Source organism: Taudactylus pleione, unplaced genomic scaffold (genome assembly GCF_031769625.1).
Source record: "Taudactylus pleione unplaced genomic scaffold, aTauple2 ptg000174l, whole genome shotgun sequence".
Classification (NCBI taxonomy): Eukaryota; Metazoa; Chordata; class Amphibia; order Anura; family Myobatrachidae; genus Taudactylus; species Taudactylus pleione.
This window is the reverse complement of record NW_028284576.1, coordinates 5,527,151-5,546,163: the sequence shown is the minus strand read 5'-3', so window position 1 is coordinate 5,546,163 and position 19,013 is coordinate 5,527,151. Positions and strand designations below refer to the sequence as shown.

At 36.1% G+C, this 19,013-nt stretch overlaps 4 non-coding genes across 4 annotated transcripts; all 4 read right to left on the bottom strand.

Annotated features, from left to right (window-relative positions):
- Window positions 1–2,674: 2,674 nt before the first annotated feature.
- Window positions 2,675–2,748, bottom strand: TRNAN-GUU (transfer RNA asparagine (anticodon GUU)). Its single transcript has one exon. It is a non-coding gene; the product is annotated as a tRNA-Asn (tRNA).
- A 1,543-nt stretch (window positions 2,749–4,291) lies between these two features.
- TRNAN-GUU (transfer RNA asparagine (anticodon GUU)) lies at window positions 4,292–4,365 on the bottom strand. Its single transcript has one exon. It is a non-coding gene; the product is annotated as a tRNA-Asn (tRNA).
- A 9,599-nt stretch (window positions 4,366–13,964) lies between these two features.
- TRNAN-AUU (transfer RNA asparagine (anticodon AUU)) lies at window positions 13,965–14,038 on the bottom strand. Its single transcript has one exon. It is a non-coding gene; the product is annotated as a tRNA-Asn (tRNA).
- A 4,762-nt stretch (window positions 14,039–18,800) lies between these two features.
- On the bottom strand, window positions 18,801–18,874 carry TRNAN-AUU (transfer RNA asparagine (anticodon AUU)). Its single transcript has one exon. It is a non-coding gene; the product is annotated as a tRNA-Asn (tRNA).
- Window positions 18,875–19,013: the final 139 nt, after the last annotated feature.

Genomic DNA, 19,013 nt, shown 5'->3' with positions numbered 1-19,013 from the left:
AAGGGAATATGACAGGGAGTTGGGCATTACAATTCCTATGAGAAGGAAAGCAAGACAATGTATGTCTGTCCACAATGGAAGTAAGTTGGGACAGTGCCACCAGATTTGGGACAGTTTCCTCAGCCCCACAAAGTCTCCAACACAATGGTGATAAGGAAGGAAACATTTTATGAAATCATTAAGGTACTAAATACCAACGATAATGGGATTTCACTAAACTTGAGGCTAATGGATGTTTTTGAAATGTTATCTCTAAATGTAATCCAGTCCTCTTGGAGTAAGTGGTGTGAATGGTTTTAATATCAAAGGGGAATTAGCTCAAATGGTAGAGCACTCGATTAGCATGCGAGAGGTAGCAGCATCGATGCCCGCATTCTCCAGATAAGATTTTGGAACCAAAATTTGCTGCAGTATATCAAGTGAAGAATAATATTCCTGACCAAAATTCTTCACTGTTTTTATTTTCTTCTGATGCCCCAGAGAAATGCTGAGTTACATGTAGTTGTCTTGAAAATTACATGCAAACAATTTGGGGTTGATTCAAAGAGCTGATACACCACATTTCCTGTGAGTAACTGACTATAAGCCACACTTATGGTAGCTCCAAACTTGCAGCAATTTGTTGTAGCCCCATAATGCTGCATAAAATAGTGATATCAGGTTGCTAGGGGACCAATTTCAACTGCTGTAACTGGTGTTACTATACTGTTGCAGTGTTAACTTACCCCCTTTGTAAATAATTGAATCAACTTCTCAGAATTAACCCAGTGGATCCCAGTATCTTGTATATATTAATACATTTTTCTTATTCTTCTGGCTATAAGTCACTGTGAATTTTTAGCTTATTCTCTATATCTTCTTAGGACTGATCACTTGCTTTCAATTTGTAAAGTTCTTTCTAGTATTATCTAACACTAGCTGGAAAGCCAAGGATGTAGAGTTATTAGAGTCATAGCTGTTAATTTCCATGTAAGTTTGTGTATTGAGGTAAAATGAAGACAAATGCCTGGTAAATTTTGTCAAATACAGAATCCTCCTGCCACAGAATAACAAACACCAAAAACGTTCCTGGGTGGGCTTGAACCACCAACCTTTCAGTTAACAGCCAAAAACATGCTAACCAATTGCCACACAGAGACACGTGAAAATGCTTTCTAATGGATATTATCAGTAAGGGAAGATGAACCAGCAGAATTGAACTTAAACTGCTTAAAAGTTTCTTTCTTGGATCATTTCTTACAAATGGACACTATAATATGAACTTGTGCAAAGTAAGAAATAACAGGATTATACCCTGTGAATTGAGAATTTTGTCAGGGTGTCAAAATATCTTAGTCATGATGGGGGCGAATCAAACCAGTTATAAAAGGGTTGAAATAGGGGGATTTCAGTTAGTCCAAGGATCCAAGTATATGAGAACTTATTTGCAGTGTATGAAAAATTCTGGTGATGTATTCACAATGATAGATGTGCCAAATTGTATTTATAATAAAGATAGAGAATGGTGGATCTGAGTTTTTTCAATATAAAGCTATATGGCATTTGGTAGCACTCAAAATATGTGTTATAAATTTGTGGGTATACTTAGGAATATCAGAAATATAATGAGATAAAAGGGAATATGAAAGGGAGTTGGGCATTACAATTCCTATGAGAAGGAAAGCAAGACAATGTATGTCTGTCCACAATGGAAGTAAGTTGGGACAGTGCCACCAGATGTGGGACAGTTTCCTCAGCCCCACAAAGTCTCCAACACAATGGTGATAAAGAAGGAAACATTTTATGAAATCATTAAGGTACTAAATACCAACGATAATGGGATTTCACTAAACTTGAGGCTAATGGATGTTTTTGAAATGTTATCTCTAAATGTAATCCAGTCCTCTTGGTGTAAGTGGTGTAAATGGTTTTAACATCAAAGGGGAATTAGCTAAAATGGTTGAGCGCTCGCTTAGCATGCGAGAGGTAGCAGCATCGATGCCCGCATTCTCCAGATAAGATTTTGGAACCAAAATTTGCCGCAGTATTTCAAGTGAAGAATAACATTCCTGATAAAATTCTTCACTGTTTTTATTTTCTTCTGATGCCCCAGAGGAATGTTGAGTCACATATAGTTGTCTTGAAAATTACATGCAAACAATTTGGGGTTGATTCAAAGAGCTGATACACCACATTTCCTGTGAGAAACGGACTATAAGCCACACTTATGGTAGCTCCAAACTTGCAGCAATTTGTTGTAGCCCCATAATACTGCATAAAAAAGTGATATCGGGTTGCTAGGGGTCTAATTTCAACTGCTGTAACTGGTGTTACTATACTGTTGCAGCGTTAACTTACCCCATTTGTAAATAATGAATCAACTTCTCAGAATTAACCCAGTGGATCCCAGTATCTTGGATATATTAATACATTTTTGTTATTCTTCTGGCTATAAGTCACTGTGAATTTTTAGCTTATTCTCTATATCTTCTTAGGACTGATCACTTGTTTTCAATTTGTAAAGTTCTTTCTAGTATTATCTAACACTAGCTGGAAAGCCATGGATGTAGAGTTAGTAAAGTCATAGCTGTTAATTTCCATGTAAGTTTGTGTATTGAGTTAAAATGAAGACAAATGCCTGGTAAATTTTGTCAAATACAGAATCCTCCTGTCACAGAATAACAAATACCAAACTCGTCCCTGGGTGGGCTTGAACCACCATCCTTTCAGTTAACAGCCGAACGCGCTAACCAATTGCGCCACAGAGACACGTAAAAATGCTTTCTAATGGATATTATCAGTAAGGGAAGATGAACCAGCAGAATTGAACTTAAACTGCTTAAAAGTTTCTAACTTTTATCATTTCTTACAAATGGACACTATAATATGAACTTGTGCAAAGTAAGAAATAACAGGATTATACCCTGTGAATTGAGAATTTTGTCAGTGTGTGAAAATATCTTAGTCATGATGGGGGTGAATCAATCCAGTTATAAAAGGGTTGAAATAGGGGGATTTCAGTTAGTCCAAGGATCCAAGTATATGAGAACTTATTTGCAGTGTTATGAAAAATTCTGGTGATGTATTCACAATGATAGATGTGCCAAATTGTATTTATAATAAAGATAGAGAATGGTGGAACTGAGTTTTTTCAATATAAAGCTATATGGCATTTGTTAGCACTCAAAATATGTGTTATAAATTTGTGGGTATACTTAGGAATATCAGAAATATAATGAGATAAAAGGGAATATGACAGGGAGTTGGGCATTACAATTCCTATGAGAAGGAAAGCAAGACAATGTATGTCTGTCCACAATGGAAGTAAGTTGGGACAGTGCCACCAGATGTGGGACAGTTTCCTCAGCCCCACAAAGTCTCCAACACAATGGTGATAAGGAAGGAAACATTTTATGAAATCATTAAGGTACTAAATACCAACGATAATGGGATTTCAATAAAATTGAGGCTAATGGATGTTTTTGAGATGTTATCTCTAAATGTAATCCAGTCCTCCTGGTGTAAGTGGTGTAAATGGCTAAAACATCAAAGGGGAATTAGCTCAAATGGTAGAGCGCTTGCTTAGCATGCGAGAGGTAGCGGGATCGATGCCCGCATTCTCCAGATAAGATTTTGGAACCAAAATTAGCTGCAGTATGTCAAGTGAAGAATAACATTCCTGACCAAAATTCTTCACTGTTTTTATTTTCTTCTGATGCCCCAGAGGAATGCTGAGTTACATATAGTTGTCTTGAAAATTACATGCAAACAATTTGGTGTTGATTAAAAGAGCTGATACACCACATTTCCTGTGAGTAACTGACTATAAGCCACACTTATGGTAGCTCCTAACTTGCAGCAATTTGTTGTAGCCCCATAATGCTGCATAAAAAAGTGATATCGGGTTGCTAGGGGTCCAATTTCAACTGCTGTAACTGGTGTTACTATACTGTTGCAAGGTTAACTTACCCCATTTGTAAATAGATGAATCAACTTCTCAGAATTAACCCAGTGGATCCCAGTATCTGTATCTGGTATATATTAATACATTTTTGTTATTCTTCTGGCTATAAGTCACTGTGAATTTTTAGCTTATTCTCTATATTTTCATAGGACTGATCACTTGTTTTCAATTTGTAAAGTTCTTTCTAGTATTATCTAACACTATCTTAAAGCCATGGATGTAGAGTTAGTAAAGTCATAGCTGTTAATTTCCATGTAAGTTTGTGTATTGAGGTAAAATGAAGACAAATGCCTGGTAAATTTGGTCAAATACAAAATCTTTCTGTCTCAGAATAACCAATACCAAACACGCCCCTGGGTGGGCTTGAACCACCAACCTTTCAGTTAACAGCCGAATGCGCTAACCAATTGCGCCACAGAGACACGTGAAAATGGTTTTTAATGGATATTATCAGTAACGGAAGATGAACCAGCAGAATTGAAATTAAACTGCTTAAAAGTTTCTAACTTGGATCATTTCTTACAAATGGACACTATAATATGAACTTGTGCAAAGTAAGAAATAACATGATTATACCCTGTGAATTGAGAATTTTGTCAGGGTGTGAAAATATCTTAGTCATGATGGGGGCGAATCAATCCAGTTATAAAAGGGTTGAAATTGGGGGATTTCAGTTAGTCCAAGGATCCAAGTATATGAGAACTTATTTGCAGTGTTATGAAAAATTCTGGTGATGTATTCACAATGATAGATGTGCCAAATTGTATTTATAATAAAGATAGAGAATGGTGGAACTGAGTTTTTTCAATATAAAGCTATATGGCATTTGGTAGCACTCAAAATATGTGTTATAAATTTGTGGGTATACTTAGGAATATCAGAATTATAATGAGAAAAAAGGGAATATGATAGGGAGTTGGGCATTACAATTTCTATGAGAAGGAAAGCAAGACAATGTATGTCTGTCCACAATGGAAAAAAGTTGGGACAGTGCCACCAGATGTGGGACAGTTTCCTCAGCCCCACAAAGTCTCCAACACAATGGTGATAAAGAAGGAAACATTTTATGAAATCATTAAGGTACTAAATACCAACGATAATGGGATTTCACTAAACTTGAGGCTAATGGATGTTTTTGAGATGATATCTCTAAATGTAATCCAGTCCTCTTGGTGTAAGTGGTGTAAATGGTTTTAACATCAAAGGGGAATTAACTCAAATGGTAGAGCGCTCGCTTAGCATGCGAGAGGTAGCGGGATCAATGCCCGCATTCTCCAGATAAGATTTTGGAACCAAAATTTGCTGCAGTATATCAAGTGAAGAATAACATTCCTGACCAAAATTCTTCACTGTTTTTATTTTCTTCTGATGCCCCAGAGGAATGCTGAGTTACATATAGTTGTCTTGAAAATTACATGCAAACAATTTGGGGTTGATTCAAAGAGCTGATACACCACATTTCCTGTGAGTAACTGACTATAAGCCACACTTATGGTAGCTCCTAACTTGCAGCAATTTGTTGTAGCCCCATAATGCTGCATAAAAAAGTGATATCAGGTTGCTAGGGGTCCAATTTCAACTGCTGTAACTGGTGTTACTATACTGTTGCAAGGTTAACTAACCCCATTTGTAAATAATTGAATCAACTTCTCAGAATTAACCCAGTGGATCCCAGAATCTGGTATATATTAATACATTTTTGTTATTCTTCTGGCTATAAGTCACTGTGAATTTTTAGCTTATTCTCTATATCTTCTTAGGACTGATCACTTGTTTTCAATTTGTAAAGTTCTTTCTAGTATTATCTAACACTAGCTGGAAAGCCATGGATGTAGAGTTAGTAAAGTCATAGCTGTTAATTTCCATGTAAGTTTGTGTATTGAGGTAAAATGAAGACAAATGCCTGGTAAATTTTGTCAAATACAGAATCCGCCTGCCACAGAATAACAAACACCAAAAACATCCAAGGGTGGGCTTGAACCACCAACATTTCAGTTAACAGCCAAAAACACGCTAACCAATTGCCCCACAGAGACACATGAAAGTGCTTTCTAATGGATATTATCAGTAAGGGAAGATGAACCAGCAGAACTGAACTTAAACTGCTTAAAAGTTTCTAACTTGGATCATTTCTTACAAATGGACACTATAATATGAACTTGTGCAAAGTAAGAAATAACAGGATTATACCCTGTGAATTGAGAATTTTGTCAGTGTGGGAAAATATCTTAGTCATGATGGGGGCGAATCAATCCAGTTATAAAAGGGTTGAAATAGGGGGATTTCAGTTAGTCCAAGGATCCAAGTATATGAGAACTTATTTGCAGTGTTATGAAAAAGTCTGGTGATGTATTCACAATGATAAATGTGCCAAATTGTATTTATAATAAAGATAGAGAATGGTGGAACTGAGTTTTTTCAATATAAAGCTATATGGCATTTGGTAGCACTCAAAATATGTGTTATAAATTTGTGGGTATACTTAGGAATATCAGAAATATAATGAGATAAAAGGGAATATGACAGGGAGTTGGGCATTACAATTCCTATGAGAAGGAGAGCAAGACAATGTATGTCTGTCCACAATGGAAGTAAGTTGGGACAGTGCCACTAGATGTGGGACAGTTTCCTCAGCCCCACAAAGTCTCCAACACAACGGTGATAAAGAAGGAAACATTTTATGAAATCATTAAGGTACTAAATACCAACGATAATGGGATTTCACTAAACTTGAGGCTAATGGATGTTTTTGAAATGTTATCTCTAAATGTAATCCAGTCCTCTTGGTGTAAGTGGTGTAAATGGTTTTAACATCAAAGTGGAATTAGCTCAAATGGTAGAGCGCTTGCTTAGCATGCGAGAGGTAGTGGGATCAATGCCCGCATTCTCCAGATAAGATTTTGGAACCAAAATTTGCTGCTGTATATCAAGTGAAGAATAACATTCCTGACCAAAATCCTTCACTGTTTTTAGTTTCTTCTGATGCCCCAGAGGAATGCTGAGTTACACATAGTTTTCTTGAAGATTACATGCAAACAATTTGGGGTTGATTCAAAGAGCTGATACACCACATATCATGTGAGTAACAGACTATAAGCCACACTTATGGTAGCTCCAAACTTGCACCAATTTGTTTTAGCCCCATAATGCTGCATAAAAAAGTGATATCGGGTTGCTAGGGGTCCAATTTCAACTGCTGTAACTGGTGTTACTATACTGTTGCAAGGTTAACTTACTCCATTTGTAAATAATTGAATCAACTTCTCAGAATTAACCCAGTGGATCACAGTATCTGGTATATATTAATACATTTTTGTTATTCTTCTGGCTATAAGTCACTGTGAATTTTTAGCTTATTCTCTATATTTTCATAGGACTGATCACTTGTTTTCAATTTGTAAAGTTCTTTCTAGTATTATCTAACACTATCTTAAAGCCATGGATGTAGAGTTAGTAAAGTCATAGCTGTTAATTTCCATGTAAGTTTGTGTATTGAGGTAAAATGAAGACAAATGCCTGGTAAATTTGGTCAAATACAAAATCTTTCTGTCTCAGAATAACCAATACCAAACACGCCCCTGGGTGGGCTTGAACCACCAACCTTTCAGTTAACAGCCGAATACGCTAACCAATTGCGCCACAGAGACACGTGAAAATGGTTTTTAATGGATATTATCAGTAACGGAAGATGAACCAGCAGAATTGAAATTAAACTGCTTAAAAGTTTCTAACTTGGATCATTTCTTACAAATGGACACTATAATATGAACTTGTGCAAAGTAAGAAATAACATGATTATACCCTGTGAATTGAGAATTTTGTCAGGGTGTGAAAATATCTTAGTCATGATGGGGGCGAATCAATCCAGTTATAAAAGGGTTGAAATTGGGGGATTTCAGTTAGTCCAAGGATCCAAGTATATGAGAACTTATTTGCAGTGTTATGAAAAATTCTGGTGATGTATTCACAATGATAGATGTGCCAAATTGTATTTATAATAAAGATAGAGAATGGTGGAACTGAGTTTTTTCAATATAAAGCTATATGGCATTTGGTAGCACTCAAAATATGTGTTATAAATTTGTGGGTATACTTAGGAATATCAGAATTATAATGAGAAAAAAGGGAATATGATAGGGAGTTGGGCATTACAATTTCTATGAGAAGGAAAGCAAGACAATGTATGTCTGTCCACAATGGAAAAAAGTTGGGACAGTGCCACCAGATGTGGGACAGTTTCCTCCGCCCCACAAAGTCTCCAACACAATGGTGATAAAGAAGGAAACATTTTATGAAATCATTAAGGTACTAAATACCAACGATAATGGGATTTCACTAAACTTGAGGCTAATGGATGTTTTTGAGATGTTATCTCTAAATGTAATCCAGTCCTCTTGGTGTAAGTGGTGTAAATGGTTTTAACATCAAAGGGGAATTAACTCAAATGGTAGAGTGCTCGCTTAGCATGCGAGAGGTAGCGGGATCGATGCCCGCATTCTCCAGATAAGATTTTGGAACCAAAATTTGCTGCAGTATATCAAGTGAAGAAAAACATTCCTGACCAAAATTCTTCACTGTTTTTATTTTCTTCTGATGCCCCAGAGAAATGCTGAGTTACATATAGTTGTCTTGAAAATTACATGCAAACAATTTGGGGTTGATTAAAAGAGCTGATACACCACATTTCCTGTGAGTAACTGACTATAAGCCACACTTATGGTAGCTCCTAACTTGCAGCAATTTGTTGTAGCCCCATAATGCTGCATAAAAAAGTGATATCGGGTTGCTAGGGGTCCAATTTCAACTGCTGTAACTGGTGTTACTATACTGTTGCAAGGTTAAATAACCCCATTTGTAAATAATTGAATCAACTTCTCAGAATTAACCCAGTGGATCCCAGTATCTGGTATATATTAATACATTTTTGTTATTCTTCTGGCTATAAGTCACTGTGAATTTTTAGCTTATTCTCTATATCTTCTTAGGACTGATCACTTGTTTTCAATTTGTAAAGTTCTTTCTAGTATTATCTAACACTAGCTGGAAAGCCATGGATGTAGAGTTAGTAAAGTCATAGCTGTTAATTTCCATGTAAGTTTGTGTATTGAGGTAAAATGAAGACAAATGCCTGGTAAATTTTGTCAAATACAGAATCCGCCTGCCACAGAATAACAAACACCAAAAACATCCAAGGGTGGGCTTGAACCACCAACATTTCAGTTAACAGCCAAAAACACGCTAACCAATTGCCCCACAGAGACACATGAAAGTGCTTTCTAATGGATATTATCAGTAAGGGAAGATGAACCAGCAGAACTGAACTTAAACTGCTTAAAAGTTTCTAACTTGGATCATTTCTTACAAATGGACACTATAATATGAACTTGTGCAAAGTAAGAAATAACAGGATTATACCCTGTGAATTGAGAATTTTGTCAGTGTGTGAAAATATCTTAGTCATGATGGGGGCGAATAAATCCAGTTATAAAATGGTTGAAATAGGGGGATTTCAGTTAGTCCAAGGATCCAAGTATATGAGAACTTATTTGCAGTGTTATGAAAAAGTCTGGTGATGTATTCACAATGATAAATGTGCCAAATTGTATTTATAATAAAGATAGAGAATGGTGGAACTGAGTTTTTTCAATATAAAGCTATATGGCATTTGGTAGCACTCAAAATATGTGTTATAAATTTGTGGGTATACTTAGGAATATCAGAAATATAATGAGATAAAAGGGAATATGACAGGGAGTTGGGCATTACAATTCCTATGAGAAGGAAAGCAAGACAATGTATGTCTGTCCACAATGGAAGTAAGTTGGGACAGTGCCACCAGATGTGGGACAGTTTCCTAAGCCCCACAAAGTCTCCAACACAATGGTGATAAAGAAGGAAACATTTTATGAAATCATTAAGGTACTAAATACCAACGATAATGGGATTTCACTAAACTTGAGGCTAATGGATGTTTTTGAGATGTTATCTCTAAATGTAATCCAGTCCTCCTGGTGTAAGTGGTGGAAATCGCTATAACATCAAAGGGGAATTAGCTCAAATGGTAGAATGCTTGCTTAGCATGCGAGAGGTAGCGGCATCGATGCCCGCATTCTCCAGATAAGATTTTGGAACCAAAATTTGCTGCAATATATCAAGTGAAGAATAACATTCCTGACCAAAATTCTTCACTGTTTTTATTTTCTTCTGATGCCCCAGAGGAATGCTGAGTTACATATAGTTGTCTTGAAAATTACATGCAAACAATTTGGGGTTGATTCAAAGAGCTGATACACCACATTTCCTGTGAGTAACTGGCTATAAGCCACACTTATGGTAGCTCCAAACTTACAGCAATTTGTTGTGGCCCCATAATGCTGCATAAAAAAGTGATATCGGGTTGCTAGGGGTCTAATTTCAACTGCTGTAACTGGTGTTGCTATACTGTTGCAGCGTTAACTTACCCCTTTTGTAAATAATTGAATCAACTTCTCAGAATTAACCCAGTGGATCACAGTATCTGGTATATATTAATACATTTTTGTTATTCTTCTGGCTATAAGTCACTGTGAATTTTTAGCTTATTCTCTATATCTTCTTAGGACTGATCACTTGTTTTCAATTTGTAAAGTTCTTTCTAGTATTATCTAACACTAGCTGGAAAGCCATGGATGTAGAGTTAGTAAAGTCATAGCTGTTAATTTTCATGTAAGTTTGTGTATTGAGGTAAAATGAAGACAAATGCCTGTTAAATTTTGTCAAATACCCAATCCTCCTGCCACAGAACAATAAACACCAAAAACATCCCTGGGTGGGCTTGAACCACCAACATTTCAGTTAACAGCCGAAAACACGCTAACCAATTGCCCCACAGAGACACATGAAAGTGCTTTCCAATGGATATTATCAGTAAGGGAAGATGAACCAGCAGAACTGAACTTAAACTACTTAAAAGTTTCTTTCTTGGATCATTTCTTACAAATGGACACTATAATATGAACTTGTGCAAAGTAAGAAATAACAGGATTATACCCTGTGAATTGAGAATTTTGTCAGGGTGTCAAAATATCTTAGTCATGATGGGGGCGAATCAAACCAGTTATAAAAGGGTTGAAATAGGGGGATTTCAGTTAGTCCAAGGATCCAAGTATATGACAACTTATTTGCAGTGTTATGAAAAATTCTGGTGATGTATTCACAATGATAGATGTGCCAAATTGTATTTACAATAAAGATAGAGAATGGTGGAACTGAGTTTTTTCAATAAAAAGCTATATGGCATTTGGTAGCACTCAAAATGTCTTATAAATTTGTGGGTATACTTAGGAATATCAGTAATATAATGAGATAAAAGGGAATATGACAGGGAGTTGGGCATTAAAATTCATATGAGAAGGAAAGCAAGACAATGTATCTCTGTCCACAATGGAAGTAAGTTGGGACAGTGCCACCAGATGTGGGACAGTTTCCTCAACCCCACAAAGTGTCCAACACAATGGTGATAAAGAAGGAAACATTTTATGAAATCATTAAGGTACTAAATACCAACGATAATGGGATTTCACTAAACTTGAGGCTAATGGATGTTTTTGAGTTGTTATCGCTAAATGTAATCCAGTCCTCTTGGTGTGAGTGGTGTAAATGGTTTTAACATCAAAGGGGAATTAGCTCAATTGGTGGAGCACTCGCTTAGCATGCGAGAGGTAACGGGATCGATGCCCGCATTCTCCAGATAAGATTTTGGAACCAAAATTTGCTGCAATATATCAAGTGAAGAATAACATTCCTGAACCAAATTCTTCACTGTTTTTATTTTCTTCTGATGCCCCAGAGGAATGCTGAGTAACATATAGTTATCTTGAAAATTACATGCAAACAATTTGGGGATGATTCTAAGAGCTGATACATCACATTTCCTGTGAGTAACTGACTATAAGCCACACTTATGGTAGCTCCAAACTTGCAGCAATTTGTTGTAGCCCCATTATGCTGCATAAAAAAGTGATATTGGGTTGCTAGGGGTCCAATTTCATCTGCTGTAACTGGTGTTACTATACTGTTGCAAGGTTAACTTACCCCCTTTGTAATTAATTGAATCAACTTCTCAGAATTAACCCAGTGGATCCCAGTATCTGGTATATATTAATACATTTTTCTTATTCTTCTTGCTAAAAGTCACAGTGAATTTTTAGCTTATTCTCTATATCTTCTTAGGACTGATCACTTGTTTTCAATTTGTAAAGTTCTTTCTAGTATTATCTAACACTAGCTGGAAAGCCATGGATGTAGAGTTAGTAAAGTCATAGCTGTTAATTTCCATGTAAGTTTGTGTATTGTAGTAAAATGAAGACAAATGCCTGGTAAATTTTGTCAAATACAGAATCCTCCTGCCACAGAATAACAAATACTAAACACGTCCCTGGGTGGGATGGAACCACCAATCTTTCAGTTAACAGCCGAAAGTGCTAAGCAACTGCGTCACAGAGACACGTGAAAGTGCTTTTTAATGGATATTATCAGTAAGGGAAGGTGAACCAGCAGAACTGAACTTAAACTACTTAAAAGTTTCTAACTTGGATCATTTCATACAAATGGACACTATAATATGAACTTGTGCAAAGTAAGAAATAACAGGATTACCCTGTGAATTGAGAATTTTGTCAGGGTGTCAAAATATCTTAGTCATGATGGGGGCGAATCAAACCAGTTATAAAAGGGTTGAAATAGGGGGATTTCAGTTAGTCCAAGGATCCAAGTATATGAGAACTTATTTGCAATGTTATGAAAAATTCTGGAGATGTATTCACAATGATAGATGTGCCAAATTCTATTTATAATAAAGATAGAGAATGGTGGAACTGAGTTTTTTCAATAAAAAGCTATATGGCATTTGGTAGCACTCAAAATATGTGTTATAAATTTGTGGGTATACTTAGGAATATCAGAAATATAATGAGATAAAAGGGAATATGACAGGGAGCTTGGCATTAATATCCCTATGAGAAGGAAAGCAAGACAATGTATCTCTGTCCTCAATGGAAGTAAGTTGGGACAGTGCCACCAGATGTGGGACAGTTTCCTCAGCCCCTCAAAGTCTCCAACACAATGGTGATAAAGAAGGAAACATTTTATGAAATCATTAAGGTACTAAATACCAACGATAATGGGATTTCACTAAACTTGAGGCTAATGGATGTATTTGAGATGTTATCTCTAAATGTAATCCAGTCCTTTTGGTGTGAGTGGTGTAAATGGTTTTAACATCAAAGGGGAATTAGCTCAAATGGTAGAGCGCTCACTTAGCATGCGAGAGGTAACAGGATTGATGCCCGCATTCTCCCGATAAGATTTTGGAACCAAAATTTTATTCAATATATCAAGTGAAGATAAACATTCCTGACCAAAATTCTTCACTGTTTTTATTTTCTTCTGATGCCCCAGAGGATTGCTGAGTTACATATAGTTGTCTTGAAATTGACATGCAAACAATTTGGGGTTGATTCAAAGAGCTGATACACCACATTTCCTGTGAGTAACTGACTATAAGCTTCACTTATGGTAGCGCCAAACTTTCAGCAATTTGTTGTAGCCCCATAATGCTGCATAAAAAAGTGATATCGGGTTGCTAGGGGTCCAATTTCAACTGCTGTAACTGGTGTTACTATACTGTTGCAAGGTTAACTTACCCCCTTTGTAAATAATTGAATCAACTTCTCAGAATTAACCCAGTGGATCCCAGTATCTGGTATATATTAATACATTTTTCTTATTCTTCTGGCTAAAAGTCACTGTGAATTTTTAGCTTATTCTCTATATCTTCTTAGGACTGATCACTTGTTTTCAATTTGTAAAGTTCTTTCTAGTATTATCTAACACTAGCTGGAAAGCCATGGATGTAGAGTTAGTAAAGTCATAGCTGTTAATTTCCATGTAAGTTTGTGTATTGAGGTAAAATGAAGACAAAGGCCTGGTAAATTTTGTCAAATACAGAATCCTCCTGTCACAGAATAACAAATACTAAACATGTCTCTGGGTGGGCTTGAACCACCAACCTTTTTGTTAATAGCCGAACGCGCTATCCAATTGCACCACAGAGACACGTGAAATTGCTTTCTAATGGATATTAACAGTAAGGGAAGATGAACCAGCAGAACTGAACTTAAACTGCTTAAAAGTTTCTAACTTGGATCATTTCTTACAAATGGACACTATAATATGAACTTGTGCAAAGTAAGAAATAACAGGATTATACCCTGTGAATTGAGAATTTTGTCAGGGTGTCAAAATATCTTAGTAATTATGGGGGGGAATCAAACCAGTTATAAAAGGGTTGAAATAGGGGGATTTCAGTTAGTCCAAGGATCCAAGTATATGAGAACTTATTTGCAGTGATATGAAAAATTCTGGTGATGTATTCACAATGATAGATGTGCCAAATTGTATTTATAATAAAAATAGAGAATGGTGGAACTGAGTTTTTTCAATATAAAGCTATATGGCATTTGGTAGCACTCAAAATATGTGTTATAAATTTGTGGGTATACTTAGGAATATCAGAAATATAATGAGATAAAAGGGAATATGACAGGGAGTTGGACATTAAAATTCCTATGAGAAGGAAAGCAAGACAATGTATCTCTGTCCTCAATGGAAGTAAGTTGGGACAGTGCCACCAGATGTGGGACAGTTTCCTCAGTCCCACAAAGTCTCCAACACAATGGTGATAAAGAAGGAAACATTTTATGAAATCATTAAGGTACTAAATACCAACGATAATGGGATTTCACTATACTTGAGGCTAATGGATGTTTTTGAGATGTTATCGCTAAATGTAATCCAGTCCTCTTGGTGTGAGTGGTGTAAATGGTTTTAACATCAAAGGGGAATTAGCTCAAATGGTAGATCGCTGGATTAGCATGCGAGAGGTAAGGGGATTGATGCCTGCATTCTCCAGATAAGATTTTGGAACCAAAATTTGCTTCAATGTATCAAGTGAAGAAGAACACTCCTGACCAAAATTCTTCATTGTTTTTATTTTCTTCTGATGCCCCAGAGAAATGCTGAGTTACATATAGTTGTCTTGAAAATAACATGCAAACAATTTGGGGTTGATTCAAAGAGCTGATTCACCACATTTCCTGTGAGTAACTGACTATAAGCTTCACTTATGGTAGCTCCAAACTTGCTGCAATTTGTTGTAGCCGCATAATGCCGCATAAAAAAGTGATATCGGGTTGCTAGGGGTCCAATTTCAACTACTGTAACTGGTGTTACTATACTGTTGCAAGGTTAACTTACCCTCTTTGTAAATAATTGAATCAACTTCTCAGAATTAACCCAGTGGATCCCAGTATCTGGTATATATTAATACATTTTTCTTTTTCTTCTGGCTAAAAGTCACTGTGAATTTTTCGCTTATTCTCTATATCTTCTTAGGACTGATTACTAGTTTTCAATTTGTAAAGTTCTTTCTAGTATTATCTAACACTAGCTGGAAAGCCATGGATGTAGAGTTAGTAAAGTCATAGCTGTTAATTTCCATGTAAGTTTGTGTTTTGAGGTAAAATGAAGACAAATGCCTGGTACATTTTGTCAAATACAGAATCCTCCTGCCACAGAATAACAAATACTAAACACGTCCCTGGGTGGGATGGAACCACCAACCTTTCAGTTAAAAGCCGAATGCACAAACCAACTGCATCACAGAGACACTTGAATGTGTTTTTTAATGGATATTATCAGTAAGGGAAGATGAACCAGCAGAACTGAACTTAAACTACTTAAAAGTTTCTAACTTGGATCATTTCTTACAAATGGACACTATAATATGAACTTGTGCAAAGTAAGAAATAACAGGATTATACCCTGTGAATTGAGAATTTTGTCAGTGTGTGAAAATATCTTAGTCATGATGGGGGCGAATAAATCCAGTTATAAAATGGTTGAAATAGGGGGATTTCAGTTAGTCCAAGGATCCAAGTATATGAGAACTTATTTGCAGTGTTATGAAAAAGTCTGGTGATGTATTCACAATGATAAATGTGCCAAATTGTATTTATAATAAAGATAGAGAATGGTGGAACTGAGTTTTTTCAATATAAAGCTATATGGCATTTGGTAGCACTCAAAATATGTGTTATAAATTTGTGGGTATACTTAGGAATATCAGAAATATAATGAGATAAAAGGGAATATGACAGGGAGTTGGGCATTACAATTCCTATGAGAAGGAAAGCAAGACAATGTATGTCTGTCCACAATGGAAGTAAGTTGGGACAGTGCCACCAGATGTGGGACAGTTTCCTAAGCCCCACAAAGTCTCCAACACAATGGTGATAAAGAAGGAAACATTTTATGAAATCATTAAGGTACTAAATACCAACGATAATGGGATTTCACTAAACTTGAGGCTAATGGATGTTTTTGAGATGTTATCTCTAAATGTAATCCAGTCCTCCTGGTGTAAGTGGTGGAAATCGCTATAACATCAAAGGGGAATTAGCTCAAATGGTAGAATGCTTGCTTAGCATGCGAGAGGTAGCGGCATCGATGCCCGCATTCTCCAGATAAGATTTTGGAACCAAAATTTGCTGCAATATATCAAGTGAAGAATAACATTCCTGACCAAAATTCTTCACTGTTTTTATTTTCTTCTGATGCCCCAGAGGAATGCTGAGTTACATATAGTTGTCTTGAAAATTACATGCAAACAATTTGGGGTTGATTCAAAGAGCTGATACACCACATTTCCTGTGAGTAACTGGCTATAAGCCACACTTATGGTAGCTCCAAACTTACAGCAATTTGTTGTGGCCCCATAATGCTGCATAAAAAAGTGATATCGGGTTGCTAGGGGTCTAATTTCAACTGCTGTAACTGGTGTTGCTATACTGTTGCAGCGTTAACTTACCCCTTTTGTAAATAATTGAATCAACTTCTCAGAATTAACCCAGTGGATCACAGTATCTGGTATATATTAATACATTTTTGTTATTCTTCTGGCTATAAGTCACTGTGAATTTTTAGCTTATTCTCTATATCTTCTTAGGACAGATCACTTGTTTTCAATTTGTAAAGTTCTTTATAGTATTATCTAACACTAGCTGGAAAGCCATGGATGTAGAGATAGTAAAGTCATAGCTGTTAATTTCCATGTAAGTTTGTGTATTGAGGTAAAATGAAGACAAATGCCTGGTACATTTTGTCAAATACAGAATCCTCCTGCCACAGAATAACAAATACTAAACACGTCCCTGGGTGGGATGGAACCACCAACCTTTCAGTTAAAAGCCGAATGCACAAACCAACTGCATCACAGAGACACTTGAATGTGTTTTTTAATGGATATTATCAGTAAGGGAAGATGAACCAGCAGAACTGAACTTAAACTACTTAAAAGTTTCTAACTTGGATCATTTCTTACAAATGGACACTATAATATGAACTTGTGCAAAGTAAGAAATAACAGGATTATACCCTGTGAATTGAGAATTTTGTCAGGGTGTCAAAATATCTTAGTCATGATGGGGGCGAATCAATTCAGTTATAAAAGGGTTGAAATAGGGGGATATCAGTTAGTCCAAGGATCCAAGAATATGAGAAATTATTTGTAGTGTTATGAAAAATTCTAGTGATGTATTCACAATGATAGATGTGCCAAATTGTATTTATAAAAAAGATAGAGAATTGTGGAACTGAGTTTTTTCAATATAAAGCTATATGGCATTTGGTAGCACTCAAAATATGCATTATAAATTTGTGGGTATACTTAGGAATGTCAGAAATATAATGAGATAAAAGGGAATATGACAGGGAGTTGGGCATTCAAATTCCTATGAGAAGGAAAGTAAGACAATGTATCTCTGTTCACAATGGAAGTAAGTTGTGACAGTGCCACCAGATGTGGGACAGTTTCCTCAGCCCCACAAAGTCTCCAACACAAAGGTGATAAAGAAGGAAACATTTTATGAAATCATCAAGGTACTAAATACTAACGATAATGGGATTTCACTAAACTTGAGGCTAATGGATGTTTTTGAGATGTTATCTCTAAATGTAATCCAGTCCTCTTGGTGTAAGTGGTGTAAATGGTTTTAACATTAAAGGGGAATTATCTCAAATGGTAGAGCGCTCGCTTAGTATGCGAGAGGTAGCGGTATCGATGCCCGCTTTCTCCAGATAAGATTTTGGAACCAAAATTTGCTGCAATATATCTAGTGAAGAATAACATTCCTGACCAAAATTCTTCAATGTTTTTAATTTCTTCTGATGCCCCAGAGGAATGCTGAGTTACATATAGTTATCTTGAAAATTACATGCAAACAATTTGGGGTTGATTCAAAGAGCTGATACACCACATTTCCTGTGAGTAACTGACTATAAGCTTCACTTATGGTAGCTCCAAACTTGCAGCAATTTGTTGTAGCCCCATAATGCAGCAAAAAAAAGTGATATCGGGTTGCTAGGGGTCCAATTTCAACTGCTGTAACTGGTGTTACTATACTGTTGCAAGGTTAACTTACCCCCTTTGTAAATAATTGAATCAACTTCTCAGAATTAACCCAGTGGATCCCAGTATCTGGTATATATTAATACATTTTTCTTATTCTTCTGGCTAAAAGTCACTGTGAATTTTTAGCTTATTCTCTATATCTTCTTAGGACAGATCACTTGTTTTCAATTTGTAAAGTTCTTTATAGTATTATCTAACACTAGCTGGAAAGCCATGGATGTAGAGTTAGTAAAGACATAGCTGTTAATTTCCATGTAAGTTTGTGTATTGAGGTAAAATGAAGACAAATGCCTGGTAAATTTTGTCAAATACAGAATCCGCCTGCCACAGAATAACAAATACTAAACACGTCCTTGGGTGGGCTTGAACCACCAATCTTTCAGTTAATAGCCAAATGCGCTAACCAATTGCGCCACAGAGACACGTGGAAGTGTTTTCTAATGGATATTATCAGTAAGAAAAGATGAACCAGCAGAACTGAACTTAAACTGCTTAAAAGTTTCTAACTTGGATCATTTCTTACAAATGGACACTATAATATGAACTTGTGCAAAGTAAGAA